General features: G+C 43.4%; 1 protein-coding gene across 1 annotated transcript in view; it reads right to left on the reverse strand.

Annotated features, from left to right (window-relative positions):
- Positions 1 to 22477, reverse strand: part of SYNPR (synaptoporin) — a 98726-nt gene that overhangs the window by 65890 nt on the left and 10359 nt on the right. The gene's annotated exons all lie outside the window — the stretch shown is intronic.

The following is a 22477-nucleotide window of genomic DNA, read 5'->3' on the forward strand; positions in this document are numbered from 1 at the left end:
AACAGTTTGGCACCAGTGGTGCAGCTCTGAATGGTCACAGTTACCAAATAATAATGTTTACTTCAGCATTTCTGTCGAGATCAACTTGATGCCTCAGGCAGTTTGGGGAAGAATCACTTAGCCAACAAGCAAAATCCAAATTAATTTGGAGGAAACTAATTAAACTGAGCACAAAAGTCTTCCAAAATATTAAATAATGTCTGGAAAGACACCTTAGTACAACTGAACTGACAGGATTTTGGAAAAGTCTCTAATTCTCTGATTTTAAAACGCTAGGATCTTAGGCTGCCCAGGAAATATGTTTTATAGTTAATCTCTTGCAATAAAGCCATCACTGGGGAAGGACAGCAGCAACATTACCTTCCCAAGAACCCTTACATGTAGTTTCTCTGATATAATGCTGCTACACTTTTAGAGATGTGACTGTAAGGGATGAAAAGTCACTCTACAGAAGTCTTCAAGGATCCTTTAACTGGTTTTCATTTTACAGAATTTTGGGACTGGAATAATTTTACCCTTTGAGACGCACAAGGACCCCAAGTGCAGCCTGGCTGAGTCACCCTTTGGCTCTGCAGGAGTGAACATCACCCTGAACAGAGGCTGCTGCACATCCCAAACCACATCCATATGGATGCTCCCCACGAGCACCATCCTTCCTGGCAGGCTACATCTGGGTGCAGGAATGGCCCTCACTCCAAAAGGGCTCAGTGACTCCAAACCTCCCCTAACCAGGCAAAAGTTTTCTTCCAAGTTAGACTCTGGCAAGTACAGCAGGTATGAATAAATGCAAGAATGCCATTATATTATATTACATGACATATATTACATTGTATTGTATTATATTATATTATATTATATTATATTATATTATATTATATTTAGTATATTTATTATATTGGTTGCCTGTATAAGATGATCCAGACACTTAGCAGTGATCCAAAACTTAAGCATCCTGATATGTAAAAAAGGACATTTATTTTCTCCCAAGTATACCAGGTAAGAAGCCAGTTGTACTTAACCTCTCTTGCAGACTGTTCTCCAAATTTCTCATCCTTTTTACATTTTTTACAGATGTGAGAGGAAGGGATCTGCTAAATGCAAGCAGCAAGGCAAAGGCATGGATGGTGTCGGGATGCTCCTGCCGCTGCACACAACCACCTCACACGGGTTCATCCCTGTGAAACCCCGGGAAATAATACCTCTGACGTGGAGCATTTTTCCTTTGTCAGAAAGCAGCAGGAATTCCGCAGCAGCACCTCCAAAGGGCAGTGCCCGAATCTGGGTCAGGCGGCAGAGCCGGGTTTGGCCAGCGCTCGCCACCAGGTGTCACCAACTTCTTGATCAACGCAGATCTCATCCCAAAATGCGGCTCTGCCAGCCTGACTCACGGGGATGATTGGCACACGTGCCACCATATAACCGGGAAAGACAGGGCGCTTTCCCCTCCAAAACCGTGTGCTGTTTGTCTCTGTTCCCGTTCAGGTGCCCCTGGATAACTCCTGTGTTCACTGTGCTCCGACAGAGTCATCTTACAGAGAAAGAGAACCAACCCGACTGTGAGGTTTAATTCCTGTGAGGTTTAACTCCTGTGAGGTTTAACTCCTGTGAGGTTTAACTCCTGTTCCCAGGGAGGATGTTGGGGCATGAGGGTGCCATGTGCTGTCTCTGAACAAGGAGACCCAAGCCTGCCCCAGCCCATGGGGAAACCTACTCTTCATTCCAATGTTTGCTTTGCTATCAAAAAACAACCCACTGAGCAGTTATGGTGTAGATTTCCAGAGGGAAAACAGTTTGGGTCAACCCCACATTTCCAGTTGAAGAGCAGTTAGCTCCCAGATGTGTAAAACAAGGCATAAGAAATGAAAGTTAAAGGACTACCTTGGAAAAAGTGCCAACTGTAAAAAGCACTGTTACTTATCCTGATGTCTGAGCAAATGGTGCTGCCCAGAAAGTAGGAGCAACAGAAAGAAAACCAACTCAGACAGACAATATCATCTTTCCAGTCTCATATCTTCATGTACATGCATGATATTTCACAATCAGTACAATGTAAGAACTAGAGAGAAATTACGAGTTACTAATACTTCTGCATCAGTTACAGAACTACATGAAAAAAACAGTTATCACAGGAGATAATCTATCCCAGGCTCCCAGTGAAATGCCATGCATGGAGCAGGGATACACAAAACCAGCACCCAGCACCAGCACTGGGAATGCTGCCACTACACTCAGTGCCTACAGACATTGCCACACGTTGAAGATGATCAATGAGGAAATATTCTTGCAGCATCTGGACACTGCCTCAGCATATGAAAGACACTCCCGGAGGGACTCAGGCTCTCTGTTTATTCTGATTTGAGCTGCCATGGATGCAAATGTCTCTAACTGGGAACAGACCTTCCTCACTGGTCAATAAGCCCCAGGTCCTTTGGTTGAAGCAAGCAAAGCCTTGCAGAGTTAAAAAACTTAGCAGCTTTGAAGCCTTCAGAATCATAGGAAAATCAGGACTTTCTGTTCCTCTTCTCTCTCCCTCTGATTATCCATCCCAATGTCAGAGCCTTGTCAAACACCTCAGAACTCATAGCATCCATCTGGCAGGTCCTCATGTCATCATATTCATTCAGATTGTCACTATAATGTCCACTGCAGGCACCATCACAGCACACACTATCCATTAGGTTCAAAGAGGATGTTGTCCTTACTTTCATATAAATCAATCCCTAGAGTCTGATCTCTTTTGCAGATTAGCCCTTGCAGATGCTGAACTCAACAGACAGACACAAAGCCAGAAATGCAATTTGTAATTTTCCAGAATTTACTCTGCTTTCAAGGCATCACTTTATATGGCATCTATTTCAGGAATATTTTCACTTTGGATAGCCACCAAAGCCCATCTCAAGCTTAAGCTAAGATCTTCATACCAAGGCTCCAAGAAATGCTTCAAGATTTTCAATTGCATTTAAAAATCTGAAAAATTTCAATTTAAAGCAAAGCTGTAAGTAAAAATGCCTCAGATCTGTATTGATTTCAATGATGTTATGTAAAATTTGCAGACCAGCCTTGCCTCACAGCAATGAAAAATCTCAAGGGTATTGTACAAGGTGTCAAAAAAAATTGTAATCTGGGACAGCAGAGATTTTCACAGTCTAGAAAGCAGAGGTGCTGGCTGTGGTTTTAGGACAGGCATATGAGCTGAATTGTTCTGGTGAAATCTTCGACAGTAAGTGACCTTGGTGTGTTCAGTTCATTTATCACCAGGAGTCACAAATCTTTCCCCTCTCTCTGGTTCTCTGCAGAGTCACACAGATGTTGTATTCTGCACAAGGATTCTGCTGTGAAAAATGCAAAACACCACAGAAATGCACACTGAGTGATGCAGAAATGTCCCAGGTTCGGTCCTGCTCCCAGCCTGGACCAGGACAGCATCCTTTGCCCAGGATCAGGCTCTGTGCACAGGGAGCTCACAAATGGCTGAGACATTTTCCCAGGGAAGGCATCTCCTCCTCTGACAGTGCCTGGCTCAAACAAGCAAAGAGGGTTTGTGCTCTGCCTTGATTTTGCATCTCGTTATCCCACTCTTCACAGCGAGCAGATGTGAGGAAGCTTTTCATGTCTTGGAACATTGCTGCATCCAGACCAGGAAGAAAACACTGCACAACATCAGAAAACTGCCCAAATACATCAAAGTGCTCTATTCTCTTACCCCTTAACCTACTGGTTTAATCTAGAAGTAATTCCAGACCTCTTCCTCAGGAGCCCTAGATTAAATTCCCTGAATAAGCAAGCACCAGCCTTTCCTGCCCCTTGCTTTCATGCATGAGAGGTGGTGACTGCTTTTATAAAAGCAGGGAGGATGCTTGGCAGCCTTTACAACAAGCCACATTTCAATACAGCAAAGGGTGAAGTGAATGCCTAACTCACACTAAAGGGTTTTAATTGTGTTTTTTATCAATGGTGAGAAACTGCAAGTCAAGAGCTGTGACAATATACCCTAAATCATACAGGATTACCACATTGTGTCAAACAAACATATAATTAAGCAGCTTTAATATGTTAACAGTTTGGAATCAGATTAGTGTTGTATTAGGCTAATAGAGTTGGTCCCCATTAATCCAGATCAATTGCTCAACTCTGTTTACTTAGATTTTTTTTTCCAGAAATTTAAGAACATAAATCTAATTCTCAGCAGAACGTGCAAATGCTGTAGGGTGGGATGAATTCATCAAGATATCTGGGCATGTGGATAAACCAAGTGCAGCTTAACTAGTTCAACCATACAATGAAGAACTAAACACTCTAATCCCCTGTGATGAGATTTTTGTACCACAAAAACAGATGATCTATCTGGGCCCTGAGCAAGGTGCTGAGGTACCTCTCACCATTTGTAAATGTCCCCAAGTCCTGTGTGGTCCCACAGTCCAGGACCAGCATTAGAGCCCAGCACCTCCTGTTGCAGAACCAGTCCACAGAGGTAATGCTGCTTTTGCACACAAAATGCAGGGATGCAAGGCACAGATGCATGTAAAACCTGCTGCCCAGCTTCCCTGTGCTACCCACGCTTTAAATACAGGACTGCAGGGATCACACACACCCTGAGAGCAGTGCTGGGATGTCTGCACATGTCCATGGTGAATGATCCCAAATACAGGGCTCACTCTGCAGCCAGGGCAGGAAAGGTCTTTATTTCCCATTCATAGCTTACTCTTGAGGAAGCATCCAACCGAAAAGAAACGTGAACAGTGGGGCATGGAGGGCAGCCAAGGCCAACCCATACTGCTCATGCCCTGTTCAGCACTGATGAGATTTAATCCAGCCTTGTCTAACACAGCCTCCTCCTGGCACAGCCACACACCAACTGCAGCACAGTGACATCTGACACCAACGTTTGGTTCAGATGTCAGACTCAGAGGTGACACTTCAAAGCCAGATTCCTACACATGCACTCTTTACTTAATTTCTGTATGTGTGCATGCACGTGTCTGAGTAAATATATACATTTTCTCCCTGCATATACTTTTTAAAAATAAAGTCTATCACAGAATGATTTGGGTTGGAAGGCACCTTAAAGATCCTCCAGCTCCACCTTCCCTTCCATGGGCAAGGACATCACCCACTGGATTTATATATAGATTATATTGCAGGAGGGCAACGGCAAGATTTTACTTCTTAACTTAACCTGGCTAAGGCAAACACTCACATTAAAGATGCAATTTCTTTTAAGCCAATAAATTCTGTATTTATTACTCCATGAAAAACATGGAGTAGATATACAAAAAATCAATGTCTACTTGTCTTAAACTGATCAATTGTCACATTTTTCTATAGCCATGCAAACAATTCATTTCAACAGTCAATTTATGCTGATAAACAAGGCAGTTTCTAAGAAGACAAATTCTGTTACTGTCTATATTCAAGGTACCACTCAGCCAGCATGAGAGATTTGATTTACATTGCATGAGTACTAGTGAGTCACCCAAGCACCCATAAAACAACTACACATGTAGAGGCTGAGTTTCAAACAGTTAATTCATCACACTTATCCCAAGAGAAATCCTGTGGTGCAGAGAGCAGGATGCTGCAGTCACCTGACATGTGGACACCGAGTTTTTATTCATGGCAAAATGTTATTCTCAGTACAGAGTACCAGGCCTTGATTTAGAAAGCATAAATCCTAGTTCACAGTGTTTATGCTACTGGGGACAAAATGTTTCCTTAGAAATATTGCTGGGAAAATGTCAAGCAATGAGTTATCTGTGATGGAATGACATGGAGACGACAGGGTTTGTGCTGAGAGTAAAATGGCAAAATACGGAATGCAAATAGGTTTGGACGGCACTGTTTCTTCTGAAGTCTGAAGCTCAGCACACAACACTTAAATGAAAACCCACTTGCATCTGTTCAGTTTGCCATGGAATCATAAGCAGCAGTCAGATATTTTTTGTTTGCCATCAAGCAGTTATTGATGCGTAGCTCAATAAAATGAAAATATTTTTTGGCAGAGACCATGTGCCATCAGCCACATCATTCTGAAGGCTCCTGTCAGTGGGGTTAGTGGTGGGAGATATTCCTGAAAATTCCCCCAAATGCTGTTGGGACAGCAGAAGGTACATCTTCCCCTCCCACCAACAAGAGACCAACCAACTGAGCCCCAAAAGGAATTGCCATTGATTCTCAAAAGACACAGGTCTGTACTTGCCCTTTCCTTCCCTGTTAACACTGAAATAATGTATTAAACGATGCAGCTGGAAAGGAAATTCCCAAAGAACTATTACTGCGCATGTGTGCTTCTCCCTTAAAGCTTTGATTTGTCACACATAATTGTAGACAGGAAGGATGACATGTTCTCTACAGAAATTTATTACATTGTCAAAATCCCTGCTCTGAAGTTTTCAAAATGAACAGTTTTGCTTGAAAAATACTGTGTTACAAAATTTATATACACATGAAAAAGACAGTGTAACGCATCAAAATCAAAATACTTCAGTTGACCAGATCTGAGTTTTGGGGTGTTGGTATCTTTTTCAAGGCAAACAGACTTTCAAGATTTCAACATTCCTTCCTGACTCAAAACAGACAAAATTTTGGCAGTCTTGCCTTTTTTCAGTGAGACGTGAAGGCTGTTTCACACGTGGCTTTGCCAAGCATCACTGAGGCAGAAATTACCCTCATGTGTGGAGAGAGGGCAGATTTATCTCCTCCCATGCCCTGCACTCTGTGACAGCCCCTTGACAGCATCGTGGTGGCCACTCAAGGCCCAGCTTGTGGTGACCAGGGCCACCTTCTATCCCATCCCTGTATCCCACCCCATCCCATCCCTGTATCCCATTCCATCCCATCCCTGTATCCCATCCCTGCATCCCATCCCTGTATCCCATCCCTGCATCCCATCCCTGCATCCCATCCCTGCATCCCATCCCATCCCATCCCATCCCATCCCATCCCATCCCATCCCATCCCATCCCATCCCCTGTGTCCTCCTGGCTCTCTCAGGGCTGGAAGCAACATGAGGGTCACTGAGGGCTCATGCTGCTGAAGAAGCACAACTGTGACTCTCATCAATTCTTTCCCTTTCTCACAAAGCTACCTTTGCTTCTCTTCTTCCCTCCGCGTTGGCAGAGGAGCTTTGTCCTCCCAAAGGCTGCAGCTCTCTGCTGGGTGCCTAAAGCCACACCAAGCTGGCTCATTAGCTCAAACAGCTGTTCTCCTCTTCCTGCATCTAAAGAGCAGAGTTATTTTTAAGTGTGCCCATTACACCTGAAAAACCAAGCCCTCTTTTGTCTGCCTCTTGTACAGCAGTTTCTCAACACATCAGCACTTTCCTGCACCTTTCCCTGCTATCAGAAAACAATCTGAAATCCAACCCTAGGCAGGACAGTTCTCCTTGGCCACCTCTCTTGCTCTTTTTGCAAGGTGCGGCCGAACCATAAATGTATATTTTCACAAATAGTGCTTAACCTCCACAAAAGCAGAATATTTCAGCCTTTTCAGTATGGCTGCTAACAGATTTATCACCTTCATCTATTACCTGGCCTATGACACTGAAGATTAATCCAGTTTGTTGTACATTGAGAAGCAAACCATGCTGAAGATGTGTTTTCCCCAGAAATCAGACTTCTAGCAACATGCAGGAGAAAGGAAATACAAGGACACCCGACAACCACCCTGCTACCTCAAGAGAGCCAGGCGTGGGTGTCCAGCACATTCCAGCATCCAAATGGCTCAATTCCCAAGGGGAGACCAAAAGCCCTTACAAAACACACCACAAACTTCACAGCCTTTGTGCTCAGCCTGGAAAAAATGGGTTTGTTTTCCTCATGAGTTTTTCCTCCTGCACTTGAAACATGTAGGAAATACTGTGGTGCCTCTGGAGCCAGGATGCTCCTTACGTTGGGATCACGAAACCTACAGCCAAACATTTTATCCCACAGAGCGGTAGAGGTTGTGGCCACCATCCCCAGCCCAACCTCCCCTCTTTGGCACTATTGTTTGAGTCTAATGAGACTTTAAATCATTGCTTTTAAGACTCTGCCACTTTAAAAAAAAAAATCAGATGGCATCTTGCTCTGGTTTTATATTTTGGGAAGGAGGAGGGAGGCTCTGCTATTGCCAAAAAAAAAAAAATTCAACCAAGTAAAAAAAAAACCAATTTGCTTATCAATACCAGTAGCTTGAACTAGCATTTTATTTGTGTTTGTATACAGTGACAACATTCAGGTGAGACCAATAATAGAGTACTAAGTGTCACAGGTTCAGAGGTAATGTTTTCTAGGTAAAAAGCATTTATGAAGAAAAATCGGCATCACAATTTCATTCATACTCAAATGTGAGGAAATGAGTTGGCACAAAAGACAGCTCCATCTTTTTGACATATTTGTAATTTGCTTTAAAAAAGTAACGCAAACAGAAAGTAAAAATGTTCAACACAGAGGATAAAGAAACACACGATCAATGTCTCCCACTCCCCACAGCTGGAGGTGACACATTCCCTCAAACACAGCATTTATCTTGGCATTTCTAAATTATTCACACTTATTACTATTTTTTTTTCCTAAACACATGCCAAAGTATTAGTTTCCAGATGACTGGCCTCTATTCTTAGTTACCTGCAATTTTCCATCTCCCGAGCAAGTCAGGGCAGTCACATGGAACTAAAGGCTGAAGTGAGGGATTGTTTGCCCATGAGCCCCACGGCCTTGAGGGTGCCACAGCTCCAGGACTCCTCCACAAGCACACACTGAGAGCTGCTGCCCAAACAGAAGAAGCTGAGATCAGAGAGAGGAAGGAAAACCATGGGGCTGGCACTTGCCAGGGACTGTCCAGAAGAGGTGGATAAGGCATTCTGGCCCTTGACTGACCAATGCCCACCTTCTTCCACCACCCCAAAGAGCAGACTTTATGAGGAATTCACCACCTTGCACACGGCTACAGCCTCTGCAGGACACTTAGTTTAAAAAGGGGACAATTGTTTGGCACTTGTGAGAAACGTGGCCAAGCCCCTTTTGAAAGCTCTTTGGAATCATGTTGATGCATCATCCTCTTGCCACGGTATTTTTAGAGATATCTGTGATTTCTAGCCCTTGCCAGGGTAGGAAAAAAATCCCACTTTGGCCACCATGGGCACATGTCAATGAAAAGCAGTCACAGAGGCACCATGGTATTATGAATATGTAGCAAGTGCTGGTACCCTTTTGCTGTAAAACAGAGGGAGCATTTGGATCCAGATCTTCTTCCTCCAGGTACCGACTTGAAACACTTTGCAACAGCTAAAGCAGCACAAGGATTCCACATTCAGTTCTGAACTTCTCCCTAACCTTTGTGGTGGCATTAGCATAAGGCAAGGAGACATATTTTGACTCCCATCTGTGCAAATCCTCCCCGTGCTGCAGAATCAACATTCTGTCAACCAATTATTTTATGCTGTATCACAGCACCGGGGTGGGGGGGAGAGATGAGGGGGAATCATCACACCTACAATCAAAAGAGCAAGGTTTTGCAACATAGCATGTACTAAAGATGTCTGTCTTAAGTCAAACTAGCAGCCATATTTTATTCAAGAAGCATGTAAACAAATCTGGCACATTCATTATAAAAAAAAATTGTGTACCTAGCATGTTCATCACATTTCAGATATTCCATTCCTCCCTCCTCACTGAGCTCCATGGAGACAAGTCAATCACAGTTAACCATCTGGTAATCCTTAGCCCAGGCTGTGCAGCTGCTACCTACCATTTTTAATCAGGGCTATGTCTTCCATTCATGCTAAATAGGAGGCATGAACAGCTGCTTGGCCAACACTTTCAAGCAAGCTCTCTCTCTCTCTCTCTCTCTTTAGTATTCCTGGCTTCTCTTCCTTTCAGCTTTACATTTTGCCCATGTTTTACGAGCATTCGCTTTAAAAAAAAAAGTAATTGTGAAACAAGAGGAAAACGCTTCTGGTCATTAAATCTTTAGAGAGTGTATCTGCTCTAAACAAGTTCCTGGGGGACACAGAGTCCAATCACAGCCTCTGATTTTAGAAAATAAAAATTTGTGTGTCCATGGAAATACCTTGTTGGTTTTTTTTAACCTACAGATCCCTGCAGAATGGTTCTCCATTGCACATTTTAGGTAGAGAAGTTTTAAGCATGTGAGAGGTAAGATAAATTTATACAAAGAATATAAGGATTGATTTTTAAAATGGGCACAGTAATTCCCCAGATTACAGGGAAGGTTTCCTGCAGCCTTTCCTGTATCCCAGCATCCAAGCAGAAGCCTCCCTGCCTCCAGGAGATGCAGAGGAAGATAACATGCCAAAATCACCACCAAATCAGGCTGTCTCACCTCCTTTGCTCAGACCCAGAGGAGATGCTTCCCTGTGAACCATGCCTTAAGCTTCTCCCATCATCCAAAAAGATTTTGGGGTTATTTTTGTAGGAAATCCAACTGTATGGTAACCAAATCTTTTCCAGAGATCTAAATACTCCAGCATCAGCATGGGAGTATCTCAGCTGCAACTCTCCTGGTGATGGGTGCCAGCCTGGCTCCATGCTGGGCACACACACTCATCCCTCATCCTCTGCCTGGGATGCATCCAGAGCCAGGACTGTTAATGTCTTACCACATGAACATGAAAAATAAAATCAACTTTTATCCACTGCCAATGGCAGATTTGCTGCAAAGTCAGGGAGATGGTCATGACAACCCATGGTGATGCCACCTAGTAGGAATGACTCAGAAAGAATTGGTACCCAGCCTAGCAGGATTTCCATCCAGATTTTGTGGGTGCAGCAGACACTCCTCTGTTGGCTGAGCCTGTTTGTTTAGGCCAACTTTTCCAGCCTAGGTGCTTCTGCAAAGCATGTTTTTATGTCTGTTTTTTCCTGAAATCTTCCTTCAGCCATGAGATGTGTTACCAGATATACTGGTCTTTCAGAAGAGCAGAATCTTGGGAACATGGAAATCACCCATTGCCTCTATACTCTGTGCAACAATAGTCACAATTTACACCTAAACAATGTTAGAGAATGTTTTAACACTGCAGAACACTGTGACTTGCTCCACCTAACAACAGGCAAAACCAACATAATGGTCATACTGAAAATAATAATAATAATTTTTAAAAAGACACAATGATATAGATACTAGAAAATGCTGTCTTTATTAATAACATGTCACTGGGGATGTAAAATCTTGCACGGGTTAATCAATTAGTTTGCCTGAACAGAAAATAAACAGAGGACATTTTCAGTACACAACAGTGCATAAAGGTTATTGCAATCATGCTTTCCTCCAAGCCCACCATGAATTCAGCGTTTAACTTGCATGAATTTGCCACAAGTAAAAAAATGAAGAAATAAGTTAGATGACAGGATGGTGTTTCATCTTGTGGAGGGAAAATTCCTCCAAAACACAAACATGTCAGAGCAAATTTTAAGAGCAAAATAGTCTAGAATTGTGGTAGAATGACCCTGTGAAAAAATAGCTCTAGGATAATGAGTGCCATCAAATCGATAAGGTCCACTTCTCTTTATGGCCTTTATGCACACATACACAGAAAATTACAGCAAACATTCTGCTTTAATGGCATTTTAGTTTTTCATCAGGGATAAAAACAGTCTTTGCTGTATCTAAATGTGCAGATTCACTTCAACTCTTACATCAATCAGAGTGAACTGGAAGAATTAAACATGAATGCTGTGTTAGCCCTTCTGGGAAGAGTTGTTTCAACCAAAAAAATCCTCCTCATGAGTGATGAACCAATGCATGTACATCTCTAGGCAATGATCTGGCTGAAGGCAGTGAAAATGGGGCAAGAGAGGTGTGGGAAAAGACAGACAGTGAAAAGCACAAGTGGAGATGATTCCTCGACTGGAAAAATAATGCAGAAAACAGTGGAGCAGTATTCTGCCACAAACCAACCCAATTAAACTGGAACCACGTGCTCTACATATCAAACTGGCCCTGGCTGTCTTCTGCTTGTAGGTCAATATTCCCAGTCTGCAAACCCTGTTTATGTTCTCTGATAACCTCTGATGCATCCTCCCCCTTGTGCATCCCTTCATGCTATGGAAGTGAAAATCTAAATTTAGGATAGAAAACACAGTAAAAGCCCATCACAAATTTACATACACTAACCAAAGGCAGCACCAAACTAGAGGAGCATTAGAAACCATGAGAGAAAACTCATTTTATGGCACCTGCTCTGATTGTGCCAGCTGCTCTATGGGCAACACTGAGAACAATGCTTTTCCAGAGGTCATGATGTGGTACAAACTCAGACTCAGCAACTCTTACACAAACTACCACATGCTAAAAATTGCAGAAAACACCTTCTGAGACTGAAGCAAAGATCAAGAGGTGTCCTCAGTCACTGTGATGCTATCCAGTTGTAAAAAGCCAAGCTTTGAAGCCAAAATACTCTTATGAATTATCCTGAGCAGCAATGCCCATGCTGTAGCCAGCAGTTGCTATTTCTGGCAGAAAAGCTGATTCTCTGATGACTGCTACACAAAAAAGGGACATCTTTTCTGATAAGGAACCATTTCCTCCCTCGAGCCACTGATTTCACTGTTATAAAATGAGGCAAGGGATGTTACTCCTTCCCCCAGCCAGGGATGTCTCCTGTGACTGGGAAAAGCTCATGGCACTTAAATCCCTCGATAGGCAAATGAAATCAGTGAAGTATCATTAATCCTCACAGCAATTAATTCAGTATGGAGCAAGCCCTGGACAGACACACATCCACCAGTGCAAAGACTCAGAATGGCTCTGTGCTTTCACACTGGCACACAATGTGAACATCCACCTCAGATTTTAAACAGTCCAGTGTGCAAATACAGGATGTGCTGGGATGCTGAGCCCCAAACCCATGCAGTGAAGGGTTCGGTTTTAATAACTGGAAGGGTTTGGATTTAACAATCCAACACATGGGAATTTTTTGTCATAAAGTAACACCTTCTCTTTGAGAAAAATCCCATTTTTACAGAACATGGTCACAATGAAGATTGCATTCTTCCTTAGATTTACTCCCAAAAAACCCCAGCCAAATCACAACCTGCCGGATGTGAGCTATAATAATTGTGGTGGTGATGATTTTGTTTTTTCCCCTCCCCACCAAGTATACTAGTTATGAAACAGAGACTGAAAGGACTGAAAGTGAATCTCAGCATCTTTAATTAGGAAAACAGAATGAACTAGAAATCTGGAAAAATAACTTGTGACTAATATGCAGATTTTATCAGCTTGTAGATCGGAAGCCACAGTTTGCTGGAAGTTGTCTCCTTTTCTGCTAATTTGCCTCAGATGAAAAAGGCACTTGTGTTCTCTCTCTAAGTGAATGCTTTGCCTCAGTGCCTCTTGCAGCATATGCTCAAGCTTGCAGTTACTATTGATAGAATGGGAAAGAATGACAATTCTCAAGATTTCATAAAAAATCTTCTTAAGCCGAAATGCTGCAGAATTCAATTTATAATTCAGATGTTTACACTCAAACATCAGTCCTGCAAACTTCCCTTGCAACACTCCTACCACAGATGGAATGTAATTTAAATAAAGGCTGCAATGGTGTGTGTTCAGACTGTGGCCTCACCAGAGCCTATCCCGAAAGTTGGTGATGACCATGAAACAGTAGAAATGTTCAGACTGTTTTAGGCCAAATGACCAGTGGGTTACCTGAAAACTGCTAATTTGGAAGAGGACAGACACATGACTTTAGAGCAAGAAGTGTGCTCTGTGGTCATTAGCCAAAATCCTGGGAATATCCATGTGAGGAGCAGAAGGAGCTGGTTCAGCAAGAGGGCAGAGACTGGGGAGCAAAGCCTCACAAGGGAAGGATGACCATTGTGTACCTTTTTATCCAGCATTTTTGAACCCACCAGCCCCAGTGCTAAGGCATCAAAAGATGAAGTCATCAACCATGATCTACAAAAGGTGCATCACACAGACTATTTCTGCAGGATCAAGGCTTGTGATGAGCCTCAACCCCAGGATTCTGCAGCAGTCAAATCCTTTTCCTCCATCCTAAAAACCACACATCTCAGAGGGTCTGTGACAGCAGGGACACCCCCTGACCTTACCCCTAAGCCAGGTGTCAGTGCAGCACTGGGAGTTTGGAGGAGAAAGCACAGGAAATGGTGCATCTGGAACTGCTCTGCCACTGCTCCCCTCTGACCCTACAGCCACCCCACAGGAGATGATGTACAAAGGGGAAAGTGCAGATGGGGCACTGCACTGCCCATTTCTGTGCATTTCTACTGCTCTGATTTGAGAATTTGTGCAGGTATTTCTCTCAGAGAATGGTAACTATGCCAAACTTCGACCCCATCAGTGAATCACAGAATAAACTCTGCTTTCCATGCTCTTATGGACACAAAAACCTAAAGGCACCACAACTAGGAGGTACTTGCAGATAGCTATAAAAATGCCCTTGTTACACTTGAGGAATACAACCATGAATTACACCTGGAAACAAAATGTCCATTGCTTAGGTTTTTCCCTAAAGCACCATGGTATGGAGAGAGGCAAATACAGGAGCTCAGGCAAACTCTTGGACAAAGTGAACAAAGCTATCAAAATATGTATGACCAGGTAAGCAACATGATCCTGACACTCAATTAAAAGCACCACAATAGAAAGTGTATCCTTGAGGAGTGTGAAAATACATTAACTCTTTGATGCTCTTCACAACCCATTATCAGCTACAGGAGGCAGGCCAGAATATCCAAATCCTCAGCATCAAAGATTAAAGTCAGGATACACAGCCATAATCAATTATAATTATAACTATCACCCTGTAAACAGTTCAAGAGCTAATTGGATCAATAAGTAAATTCCCATCAAGTGCAATGAGCTGCACATTCAGCAGCCTAAGTTATCCCTGCCTATGGCTACAGAAAGAGTTTGTTATCAGCATTATTGGGACAAGATCAGTTTTAAATGCAGATCCTAGCATTGCCAGCCCTCTGCATCCCAAAGGCTCACTGCAAAGGCCAAGTCTTTCAGAGTGGCTGCAGAGAGCTACATACCCACCACAGAGGTCTTCATTATAATCGGTATTTGAAGCATAAAACATTCAACAACAGGATATTTTAACTCCTAAAACCAGTCAATTATGTTTGCTGAATTAGCCTGTGTGACTGAGTTGGTGAGTGCAATGAAGGAGTGAGAGTGAAACAAAAGCCCTGTTTAAAATAGGTCGCTCCTTTAGAAAATTTTGTAATTACACACTGCAAATACATTTGCATGTTCAATGAGTAGTACATGTTTCTTGCGATGAGAAAGCCTGGAAGAGCTTAATCAAAGTCTAGCTTATCAGCAAAGGCTAATTGGCTTCCATAGTGCATCATCCATCAGAATCTAGCATTAGTGCAAGCTTCGCCAACCATTAGTTGGCAGAAAATCCCAATTTATTTTGATAACAGAGGTCTTACCTCCGGGGGGTTTCCATGACCACATAATCAGGTGGTGCATCAGTGGCCCATCCCATGCCCTCCAGTCAGCATCACCCAGTTAATCAACTCGACAGCCAGGAAAGATGGGAACTGACCATGATGAGGAGTAATTTGAGAAGAAAGAAAGGTACAAGGGTGATACATAATGAGTTGAAATCTTTTTCTTTCAAGAAAGAGTGCAAAATAGAAACTAATTAATAAAGTGCCATGAGTAAAGCAACCCAAAAATGCAAAATAATGATGGACTGAAGTTTTCCCTACAGCGAGCTGTCATCTCAGTTTGTGAACTGTAAGGCTGATTTCCCCAGCGTTATGCAAAGAAACAGCCCTTTTTCCTCTTATTTAGACTTCATATTTTAGCTACTGAGTCTTCTTTACACTAAGTTGGGTTTGCAGGCAGGGAATAAACCCAAGCCTTCTATTCCTGGGCATGATCTGCCTATGCAAAAATGTGGAATTATTTTAGGGAAGCACATCTCAGTACTTCCAGACTTGTATTTCCATCATGACAACACATGACTACAAATAACAAAATCTAAAGAAATTCAAACATTACGAAGGGCAGAACTTAAAGTTGAATTTATTCATATAACACTTCATCTGAAATCATCTTACATCTGTGTTACATCTTGAAATTCTTATAATCAACCTAGTAGAAAGTATCACAAGATGCTATTGGCCTGGTGCAAGACAACAGCAAGGAGACAGGACCAGAATTTATTGCCATACCAAACCTAGCAAGCTGGGGAACATTATTGCCATTTCAATCCAGTGACTAATTCAAGAGTGAAGAGTCAGCTCCCACCAGGATCACCTGTAATCATCTCATGGCTGTGTGCCACCGGGCCACAGCCAACTGTTGGTTTTTTTGGAGTCTCACGTAGTGATCAAAAGGGCAACAAGACAGCTCTGTAAATATTACAGATTCATCAATACAGCACTTGTTACTGAGCACCTGAGCTAATCAGCACTGCCCCACTGGCAGCACTGATCAGGATCCTACCCATCCCCTCCCCATGGTGAGTTTGGCTCATCCAGAGCCAGCCAAAGCCTGCTGGGATGACATGAGGCACATGCCCCAGTTGCGCTTGTCATTCAAATCACCCAGCTACAAAACTCAACTACAATGGTTAAACACAAGCAAAACAATCTAATTTTGTGCTTCAGAAGATCAACTAAGAGTCCCCTCACCGTCTATAAATCCAAGAGCCAGACCTGGGCGATTAGGACCGCGTGTTTCCTAGGTGATAAGCCTTTCATTTTTCTGGAAGACACTTGAAATAGAGCATAGGAAGATTAATCCTCCCCAGAGAAGGGAGAGTTCACTGACTAATTTCTCTTGCATTTAGATGTAATAATTAGGCGTATTGATTCTTCCGCTTTGTTCCTCACCATTATAATGAAATAATTAAGACAACTTCAAGGAAATATTTTAAAGCTCATTTCACTTTGTCTCCTCAAACACAGGCCACCTAACACTTACGTGCACACTCAAAGGGAAAAGCAAAGGCGGACTCTCGCCTTATTTATCTCCGCAATTCATCAGGCATCAACTTCAGGCAGCAAAGTGCTGCCTCAGGCTCCACTCCATTTGCTGCCTATCATGACTATGAACAGCAACACAAATGAGATCCATCTGGTGTGACCAGGACACACATTGCTCTGCTAAGCTCTCACAGGAGCTTGTTATCAAGGGGGACTGGAGAGAGGCTGACCCCCTCCAAGAGTTATGAGGGGAAAAAAAAAGCAGTTATTTGTAATTCCCCTTGCAGAGCCTCACGGTAGCGTTCTTACAAAGCGTAACGCAAATGTTATTTCCAGTACAAATTTTTATAAGATTCTTGGAAGATAATGCTAAAGTGTCTACAGTGAAGAGCACTCATGATCTCTCCAGTCTCTCAGACAGCAGCATGAGCAGGTTTTTCAAATACAAGTATGATATTATCCTTGAATGGCTCAGTCTTTGCATCCACAGGAGGAAAATGTGAGACAAGTGGTTTGGGGGCTTCCTGGTGGTCCTCAGGGAGGTACAGCTTGGCTGAATGGATCAGGGCCTGAGCAGTGTGCATTGTGCACATCTGCATGGATACTCAGGGAGTGCTGAAATTGGAACAATTATGAGAAGGATGAATGAAGATATTAAACATGCAAAAAGTTCCAAGAAAAGCTTGAATTGAAAAGGATTTTCTCATGTCTAATTCAACATTACTAATTCAACAGTTGATAAGAGTTCTCTGATCTCTCCAGCATGTCTCAGATTTAAATAATTTTAGGCGGTTTTGTATTAAATAGCCTTTCAAATATTAATCTTGTAAAAACACAGGGAAATGCATAGACATTTTAAAACATGCTTGCTTCAAAAATACCACTAAAGCAAGCTGATACACAACCATGCTGTCCCAGCCCCTGAGGGGCAAAGGCAATGACCAAAAAGAAAGAGATCACTGCCCCAAAAGCATGCAGATATGCTGCCCTGGAATATGTCAGATGTGTGAGATGTGGATGAGTGATTAGGATCAAAGTGAACACCAAACCTTCCAGAAGTTGGGCTTTTACTGCAGACTGGGATTCAGCACTGGAGTATCTTGACCCAAGAAATGACATCCCAGCCTTCTCCACATTTGCTCTTCACATAAAGCTCCCCCAGAGCCTCCTGACTGATGTAGCTCTGGCACAGTACGAGATGTTAACATTTCATAGGCGTCTCCTGTACCCATGGTCACCGTGACAGCAGGGATCCAGTGTTTATCACTGAACACTTCAAACGGAAATCTTAGATGTGGCTACCTCTCAACAGGAGGAAACATCTGAAGAATGTGTTTCTCTGATATTTTTACTCCCTGAGAAATGAAGGGTGTTTTCTGTATGACTCACATCCATGTTTTTCACTTGGGATATTTTTAAACTCCGAGATCCAGCACTGATTGGAATGCAAAAAGTGTGACTTCTCTCCCGTCCTACCCCAAAGGGCCTTTCAGCCAGGGACAGGTGACAGTAGGAACTGGGAATGGGTCATCTCCAGGTTTACAATGGGCATAGAAAGCTTAAAAGAAACAGCCTTAGAATTTATGAATGTCAGCCATATGTGAAAGCTGAAAGGTTTGATGCAAAAGAAGTACACAGACATTTCCTATGAGAACATAATGTATATTTGAAAACAAAAAAAAAAAAAAAAAATCAACCCACCCAGAATAAGGGTTCCTTTCCTCCCCTCCAGCCAAAAATATCTTTACAGTGTAGATGACAGCCAAATGAAAAAAAATTCAATTAATTAAATACACAATTCAAAGAGATATCCTCATGACAAATGATCCAATGCAGATTGTTTACATGAATTTCCTCTCACAGCACATTCCTTCCCAAATCCTGCATGCTTATATTAGGGCATGATGGAGAAACCCACGCCTGTCCTAGTTGCTCTCAGACTGTGCAGATCTAAATTGTCCAGGCCTCAAAGAGCCAAAAGATGCAGAAAACAAATACAACAAACAATGATTAAAGAGTTCCAATGCTTTGAAACTGCTCCCCAGAGTCCAGCTTCTCTTTCAGCTTGGAGAAGGCTGAAGGGCTCCTTGCTGGACCAAGGCTCACCATGAAATCTCGTTGGCTGGGCTAAAATGTCTTTAGCATCAGGCCAATGTAAATGCTGCCTTTCTTTAAATGCAGTTTAGTTCCTTTAAAGTACCTTTCAAGAGATCTAAATGCCAGCCTCAAGCTCAGACACAAGCAAGCATTCAAAGGAAATTCACGGGCAAGGTTTTGCTCTGGGCAGAAAGATTTTGCTAATGATTTCACAAAACATTTTTTTTCTCTGCAGGAGCAAGAAAGCAGAGGAAAGTTGAGGCAGAAGAACCACACATGCAGTAAGAACAGAAAAACCTGGAAATTCAAAGGTAAGAGAGAGGTTTCTGCCCAGCCAGGGGGAAGGTGGCTGCAGATGCTTCATGGGATGCAGGAGCACACCAGGCTCCTCTGTACTGCCAGTGTGAATAAACAAGAGTGAATCACCAAAACATCAGAAGCAACTTCTTTTAAAAGAAATAACCTGGAAAGGACTGGAAACCTGGCTAACGATTAAGATCAAAAGGGCAAACATCAATGCAGAAACCTATTCACTCCATACAAAAATGTCCCCAGCTCTCCAACTGACAGGGAACACAGTTTGCTTTGCAGCAACCCAGAACTGTACAAGATACAGAGTTTAAATACATTTCCATTCAGATAAGTTATCTCTTCCCCTGCCCACCAGCAGCTTTTAAAAGATTCATCTTGAACCTACAGCACTGGAGGCTTTTTTTCTTCTCAGATTTTTAATTCACTGGCATCATAAAGACCTTTAGCAATTTGCAGTGTGAAGAGCACTTTCTCCTCAGATTGGCCTGCTTTGAGTCAGTTTGTACATTATGGTTACTTCATTACTTACATTGCATTACACAGGGGCAGCCGCTGCTCTCTGCAGATGTGCCCCAGGGCCAGCACAAGCCAGATGTTTCCCAGGGCCCCACACCAGGAGCAGAGCTGGGCTGCTTTACCCCTCCACAGTGCTAAGCCAGGCCTCTTACCCTCCTGCTAGCTTGAAAGTGGGATAAATCAGAGAAATACTGCAGAGGGCACAGTAATACCATCAGGCTACACTAATGAAAGCGCTGCAATTAGCAAAATTAAAAACCCACACACCAAGCTCACAAAGCAAAAACCCCAAACCTATGACAGACATCCCAATTCTGTTGAACTGCAGAAGGAACACTAGAGGGACCAGAATACATTTCTTCCTGCTTCTTGCCATGATGGTCTCAGCTGTTTGTCCTCACGTAAGTCAGAGGGATGAAAGCCAGAGTCCTCAAACCCTCATGCCATACTCCCCTTGTGTAGCTTTGGTGACAGTTTCATCAGGAGTCCCAAATTTTAGGTTTAGCAAATTTAGGTTTAGCAATTTTAGATTTAGCAACTTTTTTAGGTGCATTGTGACCAACCAATGCACAAAGCTGTCGCCCTGCTACTGAGTTACTGTCCAACAAAATGGCACCTGGGCCAGAAAATGCCATGGGTTTTCTTTAGACACGTTCAAAGCAGAGCATTCCCACATCTTGTTGCCCAATTCCTGACCACTGCTTCTTTGAGATGTCTCTTTTTCATGAGCACTTCCCATCTTTACATGCTACATGTCGGCTTTAAACATCACAGACAATACAGGTGGTAAAAACCAGAATAAACTGCAAGAATCTCACCTTCCTTTTTGAAGGCACCTGCTCTTTCTTGGTGGGGTAGTGAGCTGCTGCAATGCCAGGAGGCCAGTCCATAGGGAATACATGTGCACTATATGTGGCACATTAAATCTGATTTCTCTGCATACCACCATATGGAACAGAATCTCAGCGGCATCAAACGTTTACCTAAACTCCATTAATGTCTTCTCCAAGCCAATATTTATAGCATACACACCAGTAGCTGCTGTCAGAGTGTGTATAAATGTTAAACTGAACTGTTAAAGAAACATAATGACAGATGTAGAGATGCTGAAGAGTGCAATCTATTCTAATTTATGATAATTTATTTCCATCATCTGGAGCCCTATTCAGAAGAGAAAGCTGAATGCATCCCAAAGCGCATCATGGGGTGGCGTGTAAAAATCCCCAGAAAAAAAAAAATTTCTTTTAAACGAAGCAAAAGTACTCTTGTCCTAACACCCAGGACGTGCTTAGCAATCTCTGTGCAGAAGCAATACAGATGTGGGGTACTCAAGCCCTGCCTCCTGGCAGCCCAGTGACACACGGGTTTCAATGCAATTTGGGAATAGATGGGAACTGTTTGTCCCATGAGAGATGTCTGATCACTGCTGAGTCACTACTTTTGGGGGACTAAGCTGCACAATGAACATTTATGAGCTCTGTCAGAGCCTCTCCAGCTGCATGAACAACCAGCGCTGCACCCATGGGTGGCCAGCACTAATGAGCACATAAATTTGAAGAGGGAAAGCCGTTTTTAGAAATGAGCTGTGCCATGGCGAGCTCTGTGGCAGAACAAGCTTTTCTGTTTGATTCCTCAGCAACACAAGCTGTGCTGGATCGGTTCTGCCACAAGACCTGAACCCTGTGTCCCTGCCCGGATGCTGTCATTCTGCCGTGAAAACCATGGTGGAGAGGATGAAAAAAAGAGAAAGGAAAAAAAAGCAGTGACAGCAGTGGGGACCACCGCTGGGCCGTGGCACACCGCGGGCGAGGAGCTCATTTTCATGGCATCATCCCCGCCTGGGAAGCACTGGGACACGGCAGGAGGCTCGTACCCCGTGGCACAGCCAGCGTCCCCTGCATATGTCGGGCCGTGGTGGAGCCAGCTCCTGCTGCCTGCCAGGGCCTCGCAATCTGGACAGGCACAGATTTTGTGCTGGAACAGGCGCCCTCTCCGCAGAGCTGCCTGCCACGAGTGACAGGCTGCCACAGCAGCCCCGCGACCGCGCGGCACGCGGAGCCAATGCCGCCAAACCAGGAGGCTTAGTGAGGCTGATTCTCTGCTGGGTGGACTGTGCTGCCTCTGCACAGCTCTGAAAAACTCCATGTTTGGCCGAAAAAAGGGCCAGGCACACAGTATATGCATAGAGTACAACACCACCATGCATTCACGGACTTACATGGCAGAGGACAATTTTCAACCACAAGAGTTTTCTGCATTTTAGACTCACCTGTCTTTTCCCAAAAGAATTGTCATCCCAGCAAAAATGTTAACTTTTCTTTCTTAGTGCCAGTGCTAAGGGCTTGGATCATCTACCCTGGGTACACCACTGCTGTGCCCTCAGAGGGTTTGGGGTGCTCCCTCACGCTGCCCCTGCTCTGGAAATCAGGTGCCACGGCCAGGCTATGCCATTCCAGTGGGCAGAAGGGTCCCAGTTGGGATCATCCATCACTGACTCTTCCAGAAGGAGTGAGACTGGGGCATCTCAGCAGAGTGTGCAGAGGAGGAGAACACAACCATTTCTGTAGAGAATATTTCTTTACGGAAATATTTTGTGTTGATATATTGTTGTTTCTGTCACAAATATTCCTCCATTCATG

The sequence above is a fragment of the Lichenostomus cassidix genome, chromosome 12, assembly GCF_008360975.1.
Source record: "Lichenostomus cassidix isolate B80296 chromosome 12, HeHo_3.0, whole genome shotgun sequence".
Taxonomy (NCBI): domain Eukaryota; kingdom Metazoa; phylum Chordata; class Aves; order Passeriformes; family Meliphagidae; genus Lichenostomus; species Lichenostomus cassidix.